The sequence below is a fragment of the Musa acuminata genome, chromosome BXJ1-9 (genome assembly GCF_036884655.1).
Source record: "Musa acuminata AAA Group cultivar baxijiao chromosome BXJ1-9, Cavendish_Baxijiao_AAA, whole genome shotgun sequence".
Classification (NCBI taxonomy): domain Eukaryota; kingdom Viridiplantae; phylum Streptophyta; class Magnoliopsida; order Zingiberales; family Musaceae; genus Musa; species Musa acuminata.
In genome coordinates this window covers 33,461,938-33,488,002 of record NC_088335.1, presented here as the reverse complement: position 1 = coordinate 33,488,002, position 26,065 = coordinate 33,461,938, and positions in this window count along the sequence as shown.

The window sequence follows — 26,065 nt, the reverse complement described above, 5'->3', positions numbered from 1 at the left end:
ACCATCTCATAAACAAATGTAAGACCAAGTCATGAATCCAAAATTCCATTAATCAAAATGATCATCAAAGGTAATCTCATGTTATTCCAAGAAATCAATATCATGATTTTGATAAAACTCATTTCAAATTTAAATCATCAAAATCATCAAAATATTAACATTATTTCAAGAGATTCAAAATGGTATACATAGATTTATCATAATAAACATCAAGATCAATAGGATAGAGAAAAATAAATTTTCAAGGAAAAAATATTTTCCTCTTTTTAGTTGTTTCAATTCATATAATTTTATTTCACTTATACCAAATAAAAACATGTATAATATTTAAAACTGAAAGTGTAAGATTTATTACAACAAAGATTAATAAGGCACTTTCATTATGGTAAAAATCAATAATCCATAAATCACAAGATTCATATGCATAATTTTGAAATTTATTAAGCATGATCATTATGCATGATACTAAAACATGGTTTCAAAATGTTTAATATTTTCATTACATCATTATGCAATGGTTTCATTGAACATAATTTTGAATGATTCTTATAGATAACTAAAACTTCTTTAGTTTTAATTTATGTGATTGACTTTATATTAGCATGCTCAAGTTTTGTTCTTATGTCAAAAACATACATCATGTTTGAAAACCAAAGACAAGGTTTAAAAAAAAATATCATCAAGCCTTCCATATAAGAACCATGCATCATCATTGAAAGTTAATATGGAAATCATCAAAATACACATTCTTGCTTCTCAAGCACATATATATGATTATTTAAATCTAACATTTTATTCTATTAACATAGAACATACAATTTTCAAGAAAAATAATTATTCAAAAGAAAAGAGAAAATGCATCATAGAAAACATCAAGTAATTTCAAAATAATTCAAGAGAGTTGAGTTACTTACCTTATAGTCGAAGCCCGTCAAAGCCCAATTCTCCGTTTCACATTTGGAAGTTCTTGATTCATCCTTGGTTGCCTTCCTCTTCTTTGGCCTCTCCCTCCATTCAAGTTCAATGTTTATTTTAGATTTTTGTTTAATAAAATTATTAAGATTTAGTGTTCGAAGTTCAAGTTCATCATTGTCCTCATCACTTGAGTCATTGCTCAAGTGGTATCCATTTCTCCGGAGTTCCAAATCCTTCCTGTTCTTTGGAAGGTGATTTTGTTCATCATGTGCATTGTGCACCATTTCATATGTCATCAACAAACCAATTAGTTCTTCAAGTGGAAAAATATTTAAATCTTTTGTTTCTTGTATTGTGGTTATTTTAGAATCCCACCTTTTTGGAAGGGATCTTAAGATCTTGCTTACGAGATCAAAATTCGAAAAAGATTTACCAAGAACTCATAGATTATTGACGACATCCGTGAAACGGGTGTACAGGTCGCCTATAGTCTCGCTTGGTAGCATTTGAAAAAGCTCAAAATCATGCAATAAAATGTTAACTTTCGAGTCTTTGACTCTACTAGTTCCCTCGTGCGTGATTTCAAGTTTTCGCCAAATATCAAAAGTCGTTTCGCACGTTGAAATCCGATTGAACTCAGTTTTGTCCAAAGCGCAAAATAAGGCATTCATAGCCTCTGCGTTTAAAGAAAACATCTTCTTCTCCAAATCATTCCAATGGTTCATTGGGTGAGAAGACATTTCAAATCCATTTTCGAAAATGTGCCATAAATTCAAATCAATAGAAATCAAGAAAACTCTCATTCGAGTTTTCCAATAAGTGTAGTCCAATCCGTTAAACAACGGTGGACGAAAAACCGATAAACCCTCTTGAAAGACATAAAGAGCCATTTCTCTCGGTTGTAAATCCGAAATGAGAAATACCGGGCTCTGATACCAATTGTTAGGATCGGAGCGGCACTAAGAGGGGGGGGGGGGTGAATTAGTGCAGCGGTGAAGTGCGATAAACTTTTCACGATTTAAACACTTTTCGGAAACTTCGTACGATAAAAGCAACGTTTTCGTTTAAAACCGTTTCGATTGCATTTTAACTTGAAGAGATAAGTAAGACGGAGACAAAGCAGTATAGCATTAAAGTGCAAATCGTTTGCAGTAATATAAATGACAATAAGTAAATGCAAACCAGATATTACGCCGATTTTACAGTGGTTCGGTCAAATGACCTACATCCACTTGCGAGGCCCCTCTTCGATGAGGCTCCCACTGTCCACTAGCAAATCTCTTGAAAGGGAAGGGTAAATACCCCTCTTACAACTTTTATAAGCGGTTCACTCTCTTACAGATTTTCAGCAAGAAAGAAGGAGGTGAACACTAGCAAATTGATAACAAGACTAGCAAAGACTCTTCTAAGACTTTTCTCTCAATCACTTGCTGCTTAAAAAGTTGTATTCTCAGCTGAGACTTGAGGGGTATTTATAGGCCTCAAGAGAATTCAAATTTGGGCTCCAAAAATTTGAATTCTCTTATGTTCCCGATGCTGGCGGTGCCACCGCCTAACCAAGCGGTGCCACCGCCCAGCGCTCGGGTGCTGGACGGTGCAACCACCCAGCCCAGGAGGTGTCACCGCCCAGCTCTCGGGTGCTGGGTGGTGCCACCGCCTAGGCCAAATCAGCTCACTGGTTGGGCTCCAAACTTGGCCCAAACCAATCCGAACTCGGGCCCAATTGGCCCCTACTTGGGTTATAGGATTTACACATAATCCTATCCCTAATTAACATGCTAACTACGAATTTAAAGATATTTTCTAGGCTATTACAAAGTTCGGAAGTCAAGACTTCTTCCGGCGAGCTTCCGGCGAACTTCCGACGGTCTTCTGATAAACTCTCGAAAACCATTCTGCGGACTCCCGGCAACCTCCTAGACATCACGATTTGATCTTGGCGAGTTCCAACGAGCTTCTTCGGCAAGCTCCGATCTTTCTCGGTGAGCTCCGCGAACTTCCAACGAACCTTCCGGCGAGCTTCCGAAAAACCCTTTGGCAAGCTCCCTACTCATTCTCGGCTAGTTCCGGCAACATTCCCGACGAACCTTCGGACTTCCGTCGAACTCTCGAACTCCCAACGAATCCTTCGCGCTTGACTCCGACACTTTGTTTTGCTTTATATCTTCAACTTTATCGTAGTTAATCCTGCACACACAAGCTAAAACTCTACTCCGATCTAGACAATTATTACAACGCGGATTGACATTCTGTTGCCCGGCACGTCATTGGTTGGCGCTTCGTCCGAATCTTCGGTGCATCGTCCTCTCTTGCGGCTTGTTGTCCAATCGGCGATTGACCTCCGCAACCCCGATATCCTTGGCGCAATTTCGCTCTCCTTGGCCCGATGCCCGACATTCGAAGCATTCAGCCATCCAATATCCTGACGTGATCTCTTCCGGCGCAACGTCAATTCCTCCTGCGTCAATTGTCTAATCCTGATCGAGTAGACCTGCATCACTCAAAATATAGTTAAACATAAACATAATTATCACTTGGTTTCATCATCAAAATATGAGATTCAACAATCTCCCCCTTTTTGATGATGACAACTAATTGATGACGGAGTTAAACTTGACTCCCGGAGTTTAAACAAACTCCCCCTATCAATATGCCATATTGATAAAACCTTGAATTCAAACTGAATTCAAGTCATTGCAATATTCATCATGAATACTTGCAACACGTCATTATGAACTCATGCATAGACTTATGCATATCATGTCATCAACATACTTCTCCCCCTTTGTCATCAACAAAAAGGAGAAGTACAACTATTCTTTGTGTTTGTAATATAAGTTTATCATTATGTAGTTTTGAAGCTAGAAAATTTAGCAAGTAATGCATCATGCTTAGGACATTCAAGCTATCAAGTATTAGATATGCAAGTTTTACAGCATACAAGATAGCACTTTTGGTAATGTTCAAGATAGCAAGTTCTATATCATGCAAGCTAGCAATATTGAGATGTTCAAGAAAGCAACTCTTGCTTCTTGAAATATGCAAATTTGTCAAGTTTTGCTAGATGTGCAAGTTAGCATTTTTGCCTCTTAAGATAGACAAGATAGCACATTTGCTTCTTTTGAGATAGTAGCTTTTTGCTTCTCTTTAGACTATAAGCTAGCAATTTTTACGATATGTAAGTTTCACAATATACAAGCTAGCAAAAATTGCCAAACTAGCAAGAGATAATATTTTACATGAGGCAAGCAAATAATTTGGCAAATGTTACATTTGCATCTTCTCTTTTGAGAAGTGCAATTTTTTGCTTTCATATTGAATTGTGCAAGCCAGTTAGTTTGCCTCTTTTCATGATGTCCACGCTAGAAATTCTTGCTCCCCCTTTGTCATTGTCAAAAAGAAGGGAAGACCCTTATATCAATTTTCATATTATGACAAAGATAAGTATCATTCTTATTTGTGCATCATTATATATTCAAATTAAAACATACACAATTTCAATAACCTTATTTTTCATGCACGATGCCGAAAAATAAATCAATCATCATTAATAAGCATATCATACATGAGACTCAAACATTAAAATTTTTAAGCATTTATCAATATGTTGATCATGATACCAAACATTCATCATTTAAAGCATTCATGATACACATCATATGCAATAAATACATCATGTACATCATTATCATAAGTATTGCATACATCATTTTAACTTTATGAATATTTCATCATTGCATGCATTATACCAAAACATTTCAAGCCATGCAAGCCATAAATACAAAGAAATCATGTCATGAAGGATAAAATCATTTGAATACCAAAAGACATGATTCATATAGTAAATATCTTCTTTAAATAAAATATCAAGAAAAATCATAGGAATACAAAGAAGAGATATTGTTTTAAAAGAAAAATCAAGTAATAACTCCAAGAACTCACAAGGAAAAATCATGATTCATTCAGAAAATCTCCTCTCAAGAGAATATCAAGTAAAATCGTAGAAGATCGATTAATGAGAAATTTTGATTTATAATAAAATCTCATGTATCGAATGTCAAGAAATCCAAATGATAATTTATATAAAAAAAATATCACAAGTTATATTCAAGAGAAAAATCATCATTCATTTTCTACTTATTCAATTTGTCACATCAATATTTCTTAGATATGCATGATACCAAAACATTGTTTTAAATCTTTAACATATAACATGCATAAATTGAAAGAAGGGAAGAATTCAAACGTACAAAGATTTCAACTATCTCATAAACAAATGTAAGACCAAGTCATGAATCCAAAATTCCATGAATCAAAATGATCATTAAAGGTAATCTCATGTTATTCCAAGAAATCAATATCATGATTTTGATAAAACTCATTTCAAATTTAAATCATCAAAATCATGAAAATATTAACATTACTTTCAAGATATTCAAAATGGTATATATAGATTTATCATAATAAACATCAAGATCAATAGGATAGAGAAAAATAATTTTTCAAGGAAAAAATATTTTCCTCTTTTTAGTTGTTTCAATTCATATGATTTTATTTCACTTATACCAATTAAAAACATGTATAATATTTAAAACCGAAAGTGTAAGATTTATTACAACAAAGATTAATAAGGCACTTTCATTATGGTAAAAATCAATAATCCATAAATCACAAGATTCATATGCATAATTTTGAAATTTATTAAGCATGATCATTATGCATGACACTAAAACATGGTTTCAAAATGTTTAATATTTTCATTACATCATTATGCAATGGTTTCATTGAACATAATTTTGAATGATTCTTATAGATAACTAAAACTTCTTTAGTTTTAATTTATGTGATTGACTTTATATTAGCATGCTCAAGTTTTGTTCTTATGTCAAAAACATACATCATGTTTGAAAACCAAAGACAAGGTTTAAAAAAAAATATCATCAAGCCTTCCATATAAGAACCATGCATCATCATTGAAAGTTAATATGGAAATCATCAAAATACACATTCTTGCTTCTCAAGCACATATATATGATTATTTAAATCTAACATTTTATTCTATTAACATAGAACATACAATTTTCAAGAAAAATAATTATTCAAAAGAAAAGAGAAAATGCATCATAGAAAACATCAAGTAATTTCAAAATAATTCAAGAGAGTTGAGTTACTTACCTTGTAGTCGAAGCCCGTCAAAGCCCAATTCTCCGTTTCACCTTTGGAAGTTCTTGATTCATCCTTGGTTGCCTTCCTCTTCTTTGGCCTCTCCCTCCGTTCAAGTTCATTGTTTATTTTAGATTTTTGTTTAATACACTTATTAAGATTTAGTGTTCGAAGTTCAAGTTCATTATTGTCCTCATCACTTGAGTCATTGCTCAAGTGGTATCCATTTCTCCGGAGTTCCAAATCCTTCCTGTTCTTTGGAAGGTGATTTTGTTCATCATGTGCATTGTGCACCATTTCATATGTCATCAACAAACCAATTAGTTCTTCAAGTGGAAAAATATTTAAATCTTTTGTTTCTTGTATTGCGGTTATTTTAGAATCCCACCTTTTTGGAAGGGATCTTAAGATCTTGCATACGAGATCAAAATTCGAAAAAGATTTACTAAGAACTCTTAGATTATTGACGACATCCGTGAAACGGGCGTACATGTCGCCTATAGTCTCGCTTGGTTACATTTGAAAAAGCTCAAAATCATGCAATAAAATGTTAACTTTCGAGTCTTTGACTCTACTAGTTCCCTCGTGCGTGATTTCAAGTGTTCGCCAAATATCAAAAGCCGTTTCGCACGTTGAAATCCGATTGAACTCAGTTTTGTCCAAAGCGCAAAATAAGGCATTCATAGCCTTTGCGTTTAAAGAAAACATCTTCTTCTCCAAAGCATTCCAATGGTTCATTGGGAGAGAAGACATTTCAAATCCATTTTCGATAATGTGCTATAAATTCAAATCCATAGAAATCAAGAAAACTCTCATTCGAGTTTTCCAATAAGTGTAGTCCAATCCGTTAAACAACGGTGGACGAAAAACCGATAAGCCCTCTTGAAAGCCATAAAGAGCCATTTCTCTCGGTTGTAAATCCGAAATGAGAAATACCGGGCTCTGATACCAATTGTTAGGATCGGAGCGGCACTAAGAGGGGGGGGGGTGAATTAGTGCAGCGGTGAAGTGCGATAAACTTTTCACGATTTAAACACTTTTCGGAAACTTCGTACGATAAAAGCAACATTTTCGTTTAAAATCATTTCAATTGCGTTTTAACTTGAAGAGATAAGTAAGACGGAGACAAAACAGTATAGCATTAAAGTGCAAATCGTTTGCAGTAATATAAATGACAATACGTAAATGCAAACCAGAGATTACGCCGATTTTACAATGGTTCGGTCAAATGACCTACATCCACTTGCGAGGCCCCTCTTCGATGAGGCTCCCACCTTCCACTAGCAAATCTATTGAAAGGGAAGGGTAAATACCCCTCTTACAACTTTTACAAGCGGTTCACTCTCTTACAGATTTTCAGCAAGAAAGAAGGAGGTGAACACTAGCAAATTGATAACAAGACTAGCAAAGACTCTTCTAAGACTTTTCTCTCAATCACTTGCTGCTCAAAAAGTTGTATTCTCAGCTGAGACTTGAGGGGTATTTATAGGCCTCAAGAGGATTCAAATTTGGGCTCCAAAAATTTGAATTCTCTTATGTTCCCGATGCTGGCGGTGCCACCGCCCAGCCAAGCGGTGCCACCACCCAGCGCTCGGGTGCTGGAGGGTGCAACCGCCCAGCCCAGGAGGTGTCACCGCCCAGCTCTCGGGGCTGGGCGGTGCCACCGCCTAGGCCAAATCAGCTCACTGGTTGGGCTCCAAACTTGGCCCAAACCAGTCCGAACTCGGGCCCAATTGGCCCCTACTTGGGTTATAGGATTAACACATAATCCTAACCCTAATTAACATGCTAACTACGAATTTAAAGATATTTTCTAAGCTATTACAAAGTTCAGAAGTCCAGACTTCTTCCGGTGAGCTTCCGGCGAACTTCCGACGGTCTTCCGATAAACTCTCGAAAACCATTCTGCGGACTCCCGGCAAGCTCCTAGACTTCACGATTTGATCTTGGCGAGTTCCAACGAGCTTCTTCGGCAAGCTCCGATCTTTCTCGGTGAGCTCCACGAACTTCCAACGAACCTTCCGGCGAGCTTCCGAAAAACCCTTCGGCAAGCTCCCTACTCATTCTCGGCTAGTTCCGGCAACATTCCCGACGAACCTTCGGACTTCCGTCGAACTCTCGAACTCCCAACGAATCCTTCGCGCTTGACTCTGACACTTTGTTTTGCTTTATGTCTTCATCGTTATCATAGTTAATCCTGCACACACAAGCTAAAACTCTACTCCGATCTAGACAATTATTACAACGCGAATTGACATTCTGTTGCCCGGCATGCCATTGGTTGGCGCTTCATCTGATTCTTCGGTGCATCGTCCTCTCTTGCGGCTTGTTGCCCAATCGGTGGTTGACCTCTGCAACCCCGATATCCTTGGCGCAATTTCGCTCTCCTTGGCCCGATGCCCGACGTTCGAAGTATTCAGCCATCCAATATCCTGACGTGATCTCTTCCGGCGCAACGTCAATTCCTCCTGCGTCAACTGTCTAATCCTGATCGAGTAGACTTGCATCACTCAAAATACAGTTAAACATAAACATAATTATCAATTGGTTTCATCATCAAAATACGAGATTCAACAAATGTGATAACACAAGTGCAATATGCTTAACGAAAAATCCTATACAACACTCAAGAACAAAACATATTGATATTAGACATCACTTTATACGAGATCATGTTTTACTAATCATGATGTAATCATAGAATTCATTGATATTAAACATCAACTAGCTGATATTTTTACAAAACCTCTAAGTGAAGAACAATTTGATTTCATAAGAAGAGAATTAGGAATGTTGAGGTGTCCGAGTACATAAACTAGTTAAAATTATCTTTCAGACTTTATTGAATGATCAAATCACTTAACTGCCATTACATGCCTAAATAATATATTGGAAATTATGTGTTGAATACAAAAATTTCCATAACAATAAGCATGTTTTGTCTTTATGATTGTATTTGAAAATATGTAGCATAGTCTTATCCGAATGCATGAAAGTGTTAATTTCATTTTCGGATTCGCTTAACAATTGGTATCCTAAAAATCAGATTTTCTCATACACTTATATGAAAAATATTTTTCTGAAATGGATTTGATGAAATGATTCCTGCTTATGAATTCCATCTTGAAATATGGATGATAGTGTTTTTTACTTGCAAAGATTTGTTTCACATACATATCTTGATACCTGTAAAAATGAAGCATGATTCAATTTCTCATCGATTTTAACTTCATGATTTAATCTCTTATCGGTTTTAACTTCACTCAAAGTAAACTCACAAATAGCTGGTATCACAAATGACCTTCCTCCTTCATGCAAAAAGATTATAACAAACACAAAGGAAGAAGTATTCAAAGTGATCTACATATCATGCTTGTACAATTGATTTCCTATCACTTACTATTGGAAAATAACTTGAACCTAGTAAAGGCATGAATGACTATCACACTTATGTTCAAAATTTGCTTATATTGTTCTCCTGGTATCACAATTACCATGCTTTTTGTTGATGACAAAGGGGGAGAAATATATGAGTATTAATGCCATGCTTGCATCACCAAGAGATGCTATGATTGCTATAATTTGCATTATGCCTTGTTTGTATCATGTCAAGATATCAAACAAAAAACTTGCATCGTAATTTTATGTATTGATATCTTACCATGTGATGAAATGCAATAATTGCTAAAATATTTGAAATGTGTGCATCATGTAATGATATCAAAATATTACTTCGCAGTTTTACATGTTGATATCTTACAATATGATGAATTGCTACTATTACCATCATTCAAACTTGTAATGTAAAATTTGAAAATGAATGTCAAGCCTTGACATCATCTTCAGTGAGATACATCATGATGGGAATCATGATGGGAGTATTGATAAGTTTAAATGATTTTAACTTATCAATATGTCTCTTGAATTCAAAAGTTTTGAATTCAAAAATGACTTATCTCAAGTATAGCATATAGATAGGGGGAGTTAAGGTTAACTCTATTATCAATTGATTGTCATCATAAAAAAGGGGGAGATTGTGGAATCTCGGATTTTGATGATGAAGTCAATTGTCATTTGTTATCTAATCTATATATTGAGATAAGTGTGCAGGATTAACTACGATAGAAGAAAGACATGCAGTAGGAGTTGCGCCGGAGTCAAGACAATGATCACGTTGGGAGTTCGAGAGTTCGATGGAAGTTCGAACAGTCGTCGGAGGTTCTGCGGGAACAAATCCGAGAAGTCCATGAGCTTGCCAAAGAAGCTCGTTGGAACTCGCCAAGTGGATCGTCGCAAGTCCAGGAGTTTGCCGGAAGTTCGCAGGAGCATCACCGAGGGTTCATCGGATGATCGACGGAAGTTCGCCGGAAGCTCGTCGGAAGAAGCGATTGACGCACCGGAGCAAGTTACAATAAATGTCTTAGGGAATATCGTAGTTAGCACAATGATTAAGTTGGAAATGGGAGGTGATCCCATTAACTTAATCTTGGGGCAATTGGGCCATTGAAAAACCCAAATTGGGCCGAATGGATCAACCCATTCGGACCCTGATTTTTGCCAAGCAGTTGAACCGCCCAAGCCAGGAGGTGGCACCGCTTGGGCTTAGTCTCCGAGGGAGACTGGGCGGTGCAATCGCCCCAACCAAGAGGTGGCACCACCTGGGCTCAGTCTCTGAGCGAGACTGGGCGGTGCAACCTCCCTTGACAAGAGGTGGCACCGCTTGAGCTCGGTCTTCGAGCTCTGGCAGGAGGTGCAACCGCCTCAGTCAGGAGGTGGCACTGCCTGAGCACGATCTTCGAGCTTTGGCAGGAGGTACAACCGCCCCTTACAGAGGTGGCACCGCCTAGAGGCTCAGTCTTCGAGCTCTGCCAGGCGGTGCAACCGCTCTAGTCAGGAATTGATAGTGTTGAGCTCCAAATTTGAACTGGGTTGGGGCCTATAAATACCCCACCCATTCAGCACTGAAAGAGCACAGAACATACACCAAAATCTTTATCTTGTTCTGTGATTTTTAGAGCTCAAAATTATTGTAAAGGCCAAAAGTTCTTCTCCCTCTTTTCTTCCAAGTTCTGAGCTTTAAAGAGAGGAGAGAAAAGTCTGTAAGGGTTGTCTCCTAAGCCCGTCAAAAGGAGTAAAATTGTAAAAGGGTGGTTGGCCTTCGCCTATTGAAGGAAGGCCTCTAGTTGACGTCGGTGACCTCGTCGGTGGAGGAAGCCAAAAGTGGAGTAGGTCAAGATTGACCGAACCACTCTAAATCTCGGTTTGCATTTACTTTGAGCATCTTATCTTTACTGCAAACCTCTTCAATAGCTTACTGCCTTCTGTGTTTTTACGAACGTGTTTCAAAGTTCAGTGCTTTCCGAATCGGCATTTAGACGCAAATCAATTTTATACGAACATCATATTTCAGTTTGCGCTTACATTCTGATTTCCATCATAACTGCAAACTGCCTTTATATCTTTGCTTTAACTACATCTCGCTTCATCTCAAGTTAAAGTGGTTTACAAATCGGCTTTCACACCGAAATCACTTTTATCGTACGAACGTCGTATTTCAGTTTGCGCTTATATTCTGATTTTCATCATAACTGCAAACTGGCTTCATAGATTGACTTTAACGTCATCTCGCTTGATCTTAAGTTAAAGTAATCTTAGAATCGGCTTTCACACCGAAATCGTTTTTATCGTTCGAACGTTTTTTATCGTTGAAAGATTTCCGTTGCACTAATTCACCCCCCCTCTTAGTGCTCTTGATCCTAACAAAAAGGAATTGGGATTGGACATAGGTCACGACGACCGAACCACTATAAATATAGTGTGCTCTTTTCCTTTATTATTTACCTTTATTGCAAACTGCTTTACTTGCTCATTATATTCTTACAAACGTTTTCAAGTTAAACATCTTTCTGATATGAGCTTTATCAAAATAATTTTATAAATCATCAAAGTTTTCTAAAAGTACTAATTCAACAGCAACTGAAGAAGAAGATACTTGCACAAAAGAAGAAGAAAGCACTCAAGGCGACATTGGACAAAACGAGTCCATCCATAAATGAGGTAAGTGACTCAACCAAAACCCTTTTATTTTACTATGAAATTACTTGATGCATTTCATGAGTTATTTTTAAATTAGTAGGAAATATTAAGAAAAATGGGGATCATGCTTTTCTTTCAAGTGATTTTAAAATATAAAAAAAATAAGCATGACAATTGCATGTTAACTCCTTGCACTAAGAGTTAGATTCACTTAAGAAGAAAAATATATTACTATAATAAACAAAATAAATTTAATTGAAAATGCTTTATATTTAATGAAATCATACTTGATGATTTAATGATGCATGATGATTTGAAGTAACGATGATTTTTGTGATTTATGGTTTATTGATGTTGATGACTCTTATGATAAATCTTGTTTTTCGGTTTTAAATAATAATGCATATTTTTGTTTGATATAAAAGACAAAGACATGCTTGTATGAAATAAATCACATAAATTAAAACACATAAAAAAGGGAAATGCATTATTCTTGAAAATATCTTTATCCTAAAATCTTATCGAGTTTTCAATAAAAGATTAATGAATCTATTTATGTCATTTTGAATCTTTTAGTAATTTTGATGATTTGACGATTTGAATTTGAATGAGTTTGATCTATATCATGATATTGAATTATTAGAATTATAACTTGAGATTTTCTTTATATGAATCAAGACCCCTTACTATTTATTCTTGTATGATTTTTACATTTTGTTAATGAGAATATTTATCCAAATAAATCATGATTTTTCTCTTAGTTTCTCGGAATTCATGACTTAAAATTTCTTTTGAAGATCTTTTACTATTTGATCTCCTAAGATTTTTTATTATTATTTAAGAGGAGATTTATCAAAATGAATCATGTCTTTTAGTATTCACATGATTTTTTATATTATTTTTCATGACATGATTTTTATTATGTATAATTCCTTTGTATTCATGAATTATATAATTAATCACCAAATTAATTTTTCTTGATATTTTTCATGTGATGACTTGAACATTTATACCATTGTGTTCTTTCCTTCTTCTTTTTGATAATGACAAAGGGGGAGAAAGATTCGCTGGCTTACACAATTCAAGAAGAAGTAAAAACTTGTAAACTTGCAAAAATTCCTAGCTTGCAAAGAAAGAAGAATCTTGCTCGCTTGCTCATCTTAAACGAGAAGTAAGAATTACTAGCTTACAATCTCAAGAGAAGCAAAAGTGATATCTTGCTCATCTCAAGAAACAAAGAATTGCTAAACTTGCATATATCTAAAACTTGCTAGTTTACATGTTCTAAAATAATATAAAACTTGTTATTTACTATCTTGTATTCTTTTTCAAAAACCTACTAGCTTAAACATCACAAAGAAAAGCAAACATGCTATCTTGCACATCTCAAGAGAAGCAAAAATTTTATTAATTTTTATATCTCAAAAACTTGCTAGCTTGCATGTTCAAAACTTGCTATCTTACTAGCTTGCATATTTCAAAAATTTGTTAGTTGCACTTTTCTCCTTTTTATTGATGACAAAGAGAGAAAAGTTATGATGATGATATAAAATTATACATGAAACCCTCATGATATTATGATGACGCATACAATGAGAAGTCATGATGATGATCATGCATGGTATATACTTTGATATTTTCAAATTATGATTATGCATGAAATACTCATGATTTTAAGATACATGTAATGATGTGATTAATTGGTTTTTTTAATATTCATGATGCATGCAATGATGAAATAGTCATGATTTTCTGAATTTAAAGTTTCTATTAATATGACATATTGATAGGAGGAGTTTAGTTTGAACTCTATTATCAATTGGTTGTCATCATAAAAAAGGGAGAGATTGTTGAATCTCAGATTTTGATGAAATCAATTGATGAGTTACCGATTTAATCTATATTTTGAGTGATGTAAGACTAACTTCAATTAGAGAAGATAAATTAATTAAAGCAGTAGAATCAAATATTGGGCCGGAGTGGAATATGTCAGGAGATTGGACGTCGAGCCGAAAGATCGGTTGTCATACCGACAGAAGGACTTCGTGCCATAAGTTTGAGCATCGGGCTAGAAGGATCAAACATTTCACTAAGGAGATCGGATGTTATGGAGGTCAATAGACCGATTGGGCAATACGGCGCAAGAGAGAACGATGCACTAAAAGGATCGGACGAAGCACCGGATAAACCAATGACATGCCAAACAACATAGTATTATGTTTGTAATCGATTGTGTCTAGATTGAAGTGGTTGTGATTGTAATTGAGTTAGTTTTGGGATGAACCCTAGTAACTTAATTAGAGGCCATTAGGCCCGAGTTGGGACTATTTTGGGACAAGTGGAAGATTCATTCAGTGACTCAAGGTGATGTGGAGCTGTCTATGAGTTAGAAAAGTCAAGAGTAGACTTTTCCAAGTTGTCAGGCGGTAGTACTGCCAGACTGGGTGGTGGCATTGCCCAGTGTCAGTCTACAAGCAATAGTATTACCCAGTATTGACGATGGTACCACCAATACCTCAGAAACCCGTGATGAAACTCTTTTTAGCTCCAAATTTGAATCCATTTGGAGTCTATAAATACCCCACTCTTTCCTACTTGGGGAAGCTTGAAAAGTATTGAGTGTTCCTCTCCACCTCTTAAAGTTTAGAGTTTATTCTAAAAGAGATGTGAAACTTACAAAGATTCTCTCCTGAGCCTATAAAAAGGAGAAAAAGTTGTAAGGATAGTTGATCTTCACTCATTGGAAAGAAGATTGGTAGTGGAAGCTGATGGCCTCGAGTGGAGAGGAATCGGGAGTGGACGTAGATCACGATGATCGAACCATTATAAATCTGGTGTACTTTTTTCCTTTGTTATTATTAGGACTCTAGCTAGGAGAGTCCTAATTGAGAGGGACATTCATGCAAAACCTACCTAATCCGACCCCTATTAAAGAGGTGAAGAGGCCGGCTAGGGTTAGGAGGTTGTTTCTTAGAGATGAATTAGGAGTTGTAAAGGAATAGGAGTCTTGAGTAGAGTCCTATTAGGAGTTAGGGTTTAGAAGCCCTATAAATAGCCATGTATTCATCCTCTTTTGATAAGCAATAGATGAATCTTTTCTGTAGCCTTTGAGTAGCAACTTGGAGGGAGGAACCCCTATAGAGTTCCAAGAAGGCCGATCCTCTAAAGAGATCAACCCCAAGTTTAGAATCTGCAAGGGTTCTAACACCTGGTATCAAAGCAGCGTTCTTGGCATCTTGCTGCCCTTCCACAGCCATCCATCAACCCTCCACAATCGCTCAAAGCAATTCCCACAATTACTTACAAGATCGTCACCAAATTCTGTTGTCATCTCCACCACCACGGATCATCCTTTGATCTCCCCGTGAATTACAACAAGTTCTGATTTTCTACCTTACTGCTGCTACAATTTAGTTATCCTTGTTTAAAAATCTCCAAAAAACTATTCCTATATTTCTGCATAAACTTTTCATCATAAAGTTTTCATCTCTACGACGAAAGATACATTGCAAAATTCCAACCGTATAGCACCGTCTGTTTGATCTTGCTACTGTGTTTTTTCTATCCAAATCTCTACAAAATTTTTATGACATCTTTGACACTTCCAAAGAGCAGATTTTCCTTTGGTTTTGTAAAAAATTCTCAATATAAACCATTGATATTTTACATCTAATCTGCTATACTTGAAAATCTGCATTGTAAAATTTCAGCCATATAGCACTATTTTTTGATCTAGATACTACGTTGTTTCTATCCAAATCTCTACGAAATTTTTATGATTGCTTTGAAACTTCCTAACAGTAGATTTTCTTTTAGTTTCATCAAAAAATTCTTAATATAAACCACTGATCTTTTACGTCTAATCTGCTATACCTAAAAATTTGTGTTGCAGAAAATTTCAGCCGCATATTGTTGCCTTAACCCATCTATTTGCAATCTTTTTTGAATGAAATTTCGTATACACCTCATAGATCATCTTGGCTTCCATCTAAGATTGATCTATTAAGAAATTCATCTCTAAAAATGATTTTATGTTGCTGCAAATTTTTGTCATAACCCGCTGAAATTTTTCGACGAGAATTCTGCAATCGCAACTTGCACCAATTTCCTTGCTGTTATACTGCCAAAATTTTCTTGATTAAATTAGATATCCATGCTGTCATATAAACTATGATTTTGCTATCAATTCCCTCCTCAATTCTCTCAAGTTTTTGGTGGAAATTATGTCGAGAAACCGTTGTTTCTTCGACGACAATTCTACTCTTACAAGATAGCACATACTTGCTGCAACTTCCACTGATTTCTATCAAACCTTTGCTACCATCTACCATAGATCCAAAACATTCATCCACAACCCTAAAACTCTACTAAACCACACCCTCAAACTGCACCCAAAATAGCCACAAAATAATCCTAAACCGTAGCCTACATCCACCAATCTACCAACCCTTTCGACCATCACCTCTCTCAACCAATACATGCCTTTAATCTGACAACAAAAGAGAGATCTTAACATCACAGATTTGGCGGCATATACTATGGCATCTAAGGAAATAATCAATGCTAAATTTGAAGCCTTCGAGGTGCGAATGGAGGATAAGATTCAGACGCTCTTTACCGAACTCATATTGGGTCGACCACTAAGCCCGAAGAAATCACATCAAGGAGAGAGCTTTTCCCAATCGCACCAAGCCCAAAGATATGACTTCCAAGAGAGGGGAAGCTCTATGACCAACCCTAACTATCCATGCATGAGAGTGGACTTCCCTAGATGGGAAGAAGGAGACCCAATTGGTTGGATCTCTCGCGTGGAGTGATATTTTCGGTACCATAAAATTGCGGATGCATCTATGGTGAAAATTGCAGCTATACATCTTGAAGGGGATTCTATATAGTGGTTTGACTGGTTTGAACATACTTATGGAGTCCTTTCATGGTGACAATTCAAAGAAGGACTACTGATCCGCTTCAGACCAACCGATTATGAGAATATTGACGGACAACTAGCAAAGATCCAACAAACCTCTACCATTCAGGAGTACCAAACCAGGTTTGAAAGGTTATCTAATCAAACTCATGATTGGTCTCAAAAATAGCTATTGAGGACCTTCATTGAGGGCTTGAAGCCGGAGATCCGAGGAGAAGTTAAAGTGCAACAACCGTATACGCTTATGGCAGCCATCTCTTTCGCACGACATCAAGAGGAGCAATTGAACCATGAAGCTCGGAGGACTAGGGTCGCTCCTTAACTAGTAATATTGAAGCCCTTAGCCCCCCCTACTGTCGATCAAGTCCCTACACCAAAGAGGTTAACAAGAGAAGAACTTCGGGAGCGATATGCGAAAGGGTTATGTTGGCATTGTGACGAGCCGTGGAGCTGTGAGCATCGCTGTAGTAAAGGGGGACATCTTATGATTGAACCGATAAAAGAAGAGGTCATTAAACATCCAGAAGAGAGCCTTGAACATGAAGAAGAAGATGCAGAAGAAGAGCCACAACCGACCGAAGTTACGGTACATACACTAGCTGGCTACTCAAACCCGCAAACGATGAAAGTTGGAGGCCTTCTCAAACAACAACCGATCACTGTTCTCATCGACACGGGCAGCACTAATAACTTCCTAAACAGTAAGGTTACTGTCCATATGAACTTACCTATTGAGAATTGCAGTAGGTTTATCGTTAAGATCGCCAACGGACGGATTTTGAAGTGTGATCATAGGTGCCCGCAGGTGAAACTATTGCTACAGGACCAAGAGATAATTGCAAATTTCTTCCTCCTCCCTCTTGATGATCATGAGGCCATACTCAGAATTAAATGGTTGATGACATTAGGTGATATTTCTTGAAATTTTATGCAACTATTTATAAAATTTTACATTAAAGAGAAACAGGTGATACTGCACGGGAAACGTGAGGGCGACGTAATGATGATTTACACACAACAAATGGAGAAGATTTTGCATAAAGCATACAGGGGCTTTTTGGTACAACTTGAGCAACAAATTAAAGGAGAGCCAATAGAATTTGAAGATCCAAACCTATTTCCTTTGCTTGCTGAATTTTCAGATATATTTGACGAGCCGCACAACCTACCTCTTACTCGTCGGCATGATCATTGTATAATGATTTTTTCAGTCAAATCTCCAGCAAATACTCAGCCATATCGGTATCCACATCTCCAGAAGGATGAAATAGAAAGGATTTAAAAGAGATGCTTGAAATAGGAGTTATTCTGCCAAGTTGCAACCTCTACGTTTCACCGGTGCTACTTGTACGCAAGAAGGACGGAACATGGCGAATATGCGTTGATTACCGAGCTCTCAATGGCATAACCATCAAGGATAAATATCCTATTCCAGTAGTAGATGAATTTCTAGATGAAAGGGAGCACAAATCTTCACAAAGCTGGACCTTCGATCCGGATATTATCAAATACGAGTGTATGAAGAAGTCATGCTGAAAACCGCCTTTCGAACACAATTTTCGAACACACAATGGCCACTACGAATTTTTACTTTCTTCAACAAAAGGTGAAATATCTTGGGCATATCATATCAGAGGAAGGTGTGATGGTGGACCCCTTCAAAATTGAAGCAATGCAAAACTGGCTTTTTAGGTTTAACAGGCTACTACCGTAAGTTCGTAAAAAACTATAGAAAGATTAGTGCACCACTTACTTCCTTACTAGAAAAAGATGTCTTCCAATGGTCGGACATAGCCTCCACTGCCTTCGATAAACATAAGGTAGCCATAACGACGACGTCGGTGCTAGCGCTACCAGATTTTAACCGACCCTTCATCATTAAGGCCGATGCATCTAGAGACAGAATGGGTGACGTTCTCATGCAAGATGGTCGACCACTCACATACATTAGCAAGACATTGTCTCCCCCCTATCAAAACATGTTAACATATGATAAGGAGATGCTCACCATTGTGCACGCAGCAACGAGGTGGAGATCGTACTTGATCAGGTGATACTTTCAAATCAAGACCGACCATAAAAGCATAAAATATCTCTTGGAGCAGAAGATATCTTCCCCCGAGCAGCAAAAATGGGTAACAAAACTTCTTGGATTTGATTATGAAATAACTTACAAAAAGTGGAAAGAGAATGTTGTTGCAGATGCGCTTTCGCAGCTACCTGAACAAGCTGAATTTTCAGTCGTTTTACTTCCAACCAGCGACTTCCTTAAGGATATTAAGATGGAATGGTAGGAAGATTCAGAGACTAGTAAGATTATAAAAAAATTAGAGGAAGCACCAAGCTCCATAGCTCATTACAATTGGGACTCAAAAGAATTACACTATAAGGGACGCATTGTGCTTATGATAAATTCTACTTGCATCTTCACGAGCAGATTTTGGATAAAGTTATTCCATATGCAGGGTACTAAATTGAAAAGGAGTACGACATATCACCCACAAATCAACGGCCAGACAAAAGTTGTAAATAGGTGCTTGGAGATAGCCCAAAGCTACCCACCAAATATGACTATCCAAGGGGAACTCCAGACCCAGCCAAGTGCCATTATTGATCGACGGATCGTGACTCGACGATAACGACCCACTACTAAAGTGCTAATACAGTGGGTGAACCTACAAACAGAAGATGTCACTTGGGAGAACTATGATGACTTGAAGATCAAATTCCCAAAATTCATAAATCGTCAGCCTCGAGGACAAGGCTGATTTGAAGAGGGCGGGTCTATTAGGACTCTAGCTAGGAGAGTCCTAATTGAGAGGGACATTCATGTAAAACCTACCTAATCCGACCCTTATTAAAGAGGTGAAGAGGCCGGCTAGGGTTAGGAGATTGTTTCTTAGAGATGAATTAGGAGTTGTAAAGGAATAGGAGTCTTGAGTAGAAGTCCTATTAGGAGTTGGTTAGAAGTAGGAGTCCTATTAGGAGTTAGGGTTTATAAACCCTATAAATAGCCATGTATTCCTCCTCTTTTGATAAGCAATAGATGAATCTTTTCTGCAGCCTTTGAGCAGCAACTTGGAGGGAGGAACCCCTATAGAGTTCCAAGGAGACCGATCCCCTAAAGAGATCAATCCCAAGTTTAGAATCTGCAAGGGTTCTAACAGTTATTTACCTTTATTGTAAACTACTTTACTTGATCATTACATTCTTATAAACATTTTCAAGTTAAATATCTTTCCGATATGGGCTTTATCGAAATGGTTTTTCTAAATTGTCAAAGTTTTCCGAAAGTACTAATTCATAACCACCCTCACTCCCCCACCCCCCCCCCCCCCCCCACCCTATAGTGTCATCATGGTCCTAATAGGACCTAAACTAGAGGCTCTGCGGATATCTCATATCCGTACCTCTACTCGTCGTAACATACATTATATATGTGTGATCCTCTAGGCTCGATACTGAGCTAGCCGTGAGTTGATCTTGTTAGAACTCCTTCTAACTCAGAATTCCTTATGATATAGTGAATTATTATCTCAATAATAATTCACTCGACTCATCAACTATGGACGTACTATGCCACTATGCCATAGCCCATAGATGGTATAGGAGATCTAATCCATCGTATCTATAATCTCTCATGTTGAATTTCAGATTTTGATGATGAAATCAATTAATGAATTAATGATCTAATCCATATATTGAGAAAAGTGATGTAAGACTAACTATAGTCATGAAAAGATAAAACAATTAAAGAAGAATCAAATATTGGGTCGGAGTAAAAGATCGGGCATCGGGCCTGAAGAATCGGGGGATACGCCGAAGGTTTGAACGATGTGTTGGAAGCTTGTCGGGAGTTTGCCGAAAGCTCATTGGAAGATTGTTGGGAGTTCACTGAAAGCTCACCGGAAGATTGCCGGGAGTGCACCGGAAGTTTTGTCGAGAGTTCAAATGAATAATTGACATGTTGGGCAACTAGGATTGCTTGCATTGTAATTGTTTAGCCTTAATTATCATAGTTAGGGTTTTAATGTGAGTTTATTTTGGGAGAACTCCTACTAAATCATTTGAGTTTATTTAGCTCATTCAATGATCCTTAGTTGGCCCAAGCGGTGGCACCGCTTGAGGCTTGGCCTCCTAGTTAGTCTGTGTAGTGGTACCACCCAGACTGGGTAGTGGTACCATCGGTAGTTAATGCTGCCAGAGAGTGGTATCACTAGAGTCCAGTCTTCGAGGTTTTGTCAAGCAGTCGTATCGCCCAAACTAGGTGGTGGTACTGCTAGTACTCCGAGAACCCAAGATGAGATATTTTTTTACTTCATTTTTGAAGTCATTTAAGGTCTATAAATACCCCTCTCGTCCTTACTCAACATATAGAACATCTTGAACGAAAATTAGTGTGAAACGCTATTATAATTCCTAAAAGTTCCCTTTCTCTAGCTCTATATTTTGAATTCAATTTGAGAGAAGGGTGAGTAAATTGTAAAGGTTGTCTCCTAAACCTGTGAAAGGAGAAAAGGGTTGTAAGAGAGTAGTTGGTCTTCGCCCATTGAAAGAAGACCGTTAGTGAACGCTGGTGGCCTCAACAAAGGAAAAATCGGGAGTGGACACAGGTCATGATGACCGAACTACTATAAATTTGGTGTGCATCTTCTTTCTGCTCTTCATTACTATTATTTTTCTGCTTTAACTACTTATTATGTTTATCTAAGTCAAGTATACTTTGATATCATTTCTGATACAGTTTCATCGAATCAAGCTTTTCTAAATCATTGAAGTTTTCTAAATTGATGTCGTTTTCCTAAAAACACTAATTCACCCCATTGTTAGTGTCGATTTTGGTCATATAACAGTTGGTATCAGAACCAAGGTTTTTCTCATTTGGTTTAACATCCAAGAGAAATGACTTTTATCAGCAATTAAGAGGGTCTTTCTATTACTCATCCTCCTAAGTTTAATGGGACAAACTACACATATTAGAAAACTAGAATGAGAATCTTCTTATTTATGTGGATTTTGATTTATGGAGCATTGTTGAAAGTGATTTTGAAAAGTTTTTTAAACTAATGAATGAATGAAATTATTTGGAGAAGAAAACTTTCTCTTTAAATGCTAAAGCAATGAACGCTTTGTTTTGCGCTCTTGATAAAAATAAATTTAATTAGTTTTTTATATGTAAAACTGCACATAAGATTTGGCACACACTTGAAGTCACACATGAAGGCACAAGTAGGGTTAAAGAGTTAAAAATTAATCTTTTGGTTCATAGCTATGAGTTGTTTTGAATAAAACCAAGCGAGACCATTGGAGACATGTACACCCGATTTATGGATGTCGTCAATGGTCTAAAAGTACTTAGTAAAAATTTTGAATTTATTAATAAAATACTAAGATCCCTTCCAAAATGTTGGGATCCTAAAGTAATGACAATACAAGAAGCAAAGGACTTGAACAATTTTCCGCTCGAAGAACTTATTGGGTCTTTGATAACCTATGAAATGACTTGTATTACACATGATAAACTTGAGAACAACCTTCTAAAGAATAGGAAGAACTTGACACTTAGAACCAAAGAAGACCACTTGAGAGAAAACTCAAGTGACGATGATGATGACTTGGCACTTCTTACAAGAAAGTTTAAAAAATTCTTTAAAAAGTATAAAATAAAACAAAACACTAAGAACAAAAGTGAACTATAAAATGACCAAATAATTTGCTATAAATGTAAGAAGCCATGGCACTTCAAAAATGAATATCCCCAAGTGAAGAAAAAGCTACCAAAGAAAAAGAAAGTGCTCAAAGCTACTTTGGACGACTCAAGTGCATCCGAAGACGAGGAGCCTACCAACAAGGAAGAAGTTGAAAATTACGCATTAATGCCATTTGGCAATGAGGTATGTGACTCAAATAAATCTTCTTTATCTTACGATGAATTATTCAATGCCTTTAATGATTTGTTTGATGATTTTAAATTAGTCAGTAAAAAGTATAAATTATTAAAAAAAGAGCATGCTTCTCTTGTTAGTGAATTTGATAAATTAAAAAATGAGCATGATGATAGTATGTTAGCTCCTTGCACTAAGTGTGAAGAGATAGAATCACTTAAGAAAGAAAATATTTTACTACAAAAAAATAAAAAAAATTAAAATAGGTAATAAATCTCTAAACATGATCCTTGCTAATAAGGGTCATGTTCATAGAAAGGAAGAAATTTGTTTTGTGAGTAGCACTCAACAAAAGCCAATTGTCTTCGTTAAAGGATCTATATTACATGTCTCACCTAGAGATAAATATAATTTTTATGAAAAATATAGACATTATGCCTATAGATATTTTTTTTAAAAGTATAGGCCAAACAAATTAGTTTGGGTCCCTAAAGGAACCTTAAATAACTTAACGCCAATAGTTAAAATAGGTAGATCTATTAGTGAGGGACCCAAAGTTAAATAGGTACCTAAAAGAAAACCCCATAGATATGTTTGTAATCAAAAGCTATGAGCAATAGATGATACCTTGATAGTGAATGTTCAAGGCACATGATCGGAGATCCAACACACTTCTCTAAGCTCACTAGCCAAAACAAAGAGTACGTCACGTTCGGAAGACAACAACAAAAGGAAAATTATTGGCGAAGGAACTATATGTAATAAGTCAAACTTTTTAATTGAAGATGTGTTATTAGTAGATGATTTAAAACATAATCTACTAAGCATTAGTCAATTATATGATAAATGATATACCATCAAATTTAAATCTAATGCATGTATAATTGAAATACCACATAAAAATAGATCTATGATTGCCTTAAAAAATAATAATATGTATATTATTGATATTGATGATTTTTGTGATGAAACATGTTTTTTGGCTTTAGACGATAATGTATGGCTTTGGCATAGCAGATCAGGTCATGCTAGCATGAAACTAATATATCAAATTTCAACTAGAGAACTTGTAAGAGGAATGCATAATATCAAGTTTGTCAAAGATAAAGTGTGTGATGCATGTCAACTAAGAAAATAAATAAAAAATAGTTTCAAATCAAAAAATAAATTAAGCACCTCTAAACCACTACATTTGATCCACATAAATTTATTTAGACCAATTGATATAACAAATATAGGAGGTAGTAAATATGCCTTTGTAATTGTTGATGATTATAGTAGATACACTTGGACATACTTCTTGGCACATAAAAGTGATTATTTTAAATATTTTTTAAAATTTTATAAACTTATTCAAAATAAAAAGAGTTTTATGATTTTGTCAATTTATAGTGATCATGGTGGTGAGTTTCAAAATCGTGATTTTCAATATTTTTTTGAGTCAAATGAGTATAACCATAATTTCTCTTCTCTAGGAAATCCACAACAAAATTGAGTAGTTAAAAGAAAAAATAGGAGCTTACAAGAGATAAAAAGAATCATGTTAAACGAACATAGCCTACCCAAATATTTTTGGACCAAAGCCGTTAACATGACATGCTATGTCATGAACAAGGTTCTCATAAGACCATTACTTTTTAAAACTCCTTATGAATTATGAAATAATAAAAGATCCAATATCTCGTATTTTAAAGTTTTTGGTTATAAATATTTTATTTTAAATAAAATATGCCTAAGAAAATTTTGATGCAAAATTCGATAAAGGTATATTTCTTGGTTATCCCTCTATTTCTAAAGTTTTTCGTGTCTTTAATAAAAGAACCTTAGTTATAGAGGAATCTATTTATGTTGTATTTAATGAGCTTCTCAAATTTAAGAAAAATAATTTTGATGATGATTTTGATTTTGATGTTTTAAATTTGAATAAAAACTCTCCTCCCCCAAGCAACTTAAATGCATCCTCTCCCAAAGTATCCTTACCTAAGAAGTGGAAGTATGTAGATGTTCATCATAAGGAGCTAATAATAGGAGATACATCAAAAGGTGTTCAAACTCACTCTTTATTTAATAAGTTTTATACTAATGCAGCCTTCTTTTCTTAAATTGAACCAAAATGCATTGACAAAGCCCTAAAAAATGATATATGGGTTATTTCAATACAAGAGGAGTTAAATTAATTTGAGAGAAATGAGATATGAAAGCTTATTTCTAGACTTAGTGACCATTTAGTAATTGGTACCAAATGGGTCTTTAGAAACAAGCCAGATAAACCTGGTATCGTAGTTAGAAACAAGGCTAGATTAGTAGTCAAATATTTCAACCAAGAAGAAGTTATCGATTATGAAGAAACCTTCACTCCTATGGCTAGATTAGAAGCCATTCTATCACGGATAAACTTCTAAACAGGATGTTCGATGTTATGCTTATATATGTCTGTGTCTTTTGGTATGTTCATTCTTTGCCTAGCATGTAGAGGGACAGCCGAAGACTTAATAGTCCAATTTTAGTTGGGTTTGGTGGCCGCTTTAGGCTTATAAATAAAGATTGTGTCATGTGGACACTTGTGAGAGATTCTCGATCTATAATGGACTATTTTGACCCTTTGTTGTGCAACTGTTCAGAGCTTGTAAAGTCTGTTTATAATTTGCATTGTCTATAAAATATTTCCCGGAATATTTGCTTGTGGATCCCGAGTGATGCATTTTCTCAAACCCGTTTTCTTTTTTGTGGGTCCTAAGGGACCATGGGAGGCTTCGGGGAGGCTGACCTTTGCGAACGGACACGCAAGGTTGCCGCACGAATTAGGCAAAACCAGCTAGGTCCGTGATAGATGGTATTAGAGCGGGACAAGCACTCATAGAAATACTTAGTATGCAAATGTGGGGGACCTAGCGGGGCTGCGTTAAGGGCAATCAGCACGCGTGATCGTTTGGGGGAAAACGGACATGGAGATGTAGGGAAAAGGAGTCGCTCGGTGGAACGAGCATTGAGATTGGCATTCAGAGGAATGTCCAACCCTTCGCGTAAGAGGCACCATGAGAACAAGCAAGCTTGGAAGAATGCGGAACACACAAAGGTTGGGATGGTTGAGTTTGAACTACGGCTCAACGTTGATAACTATACTTGATGGTGCTCAAGG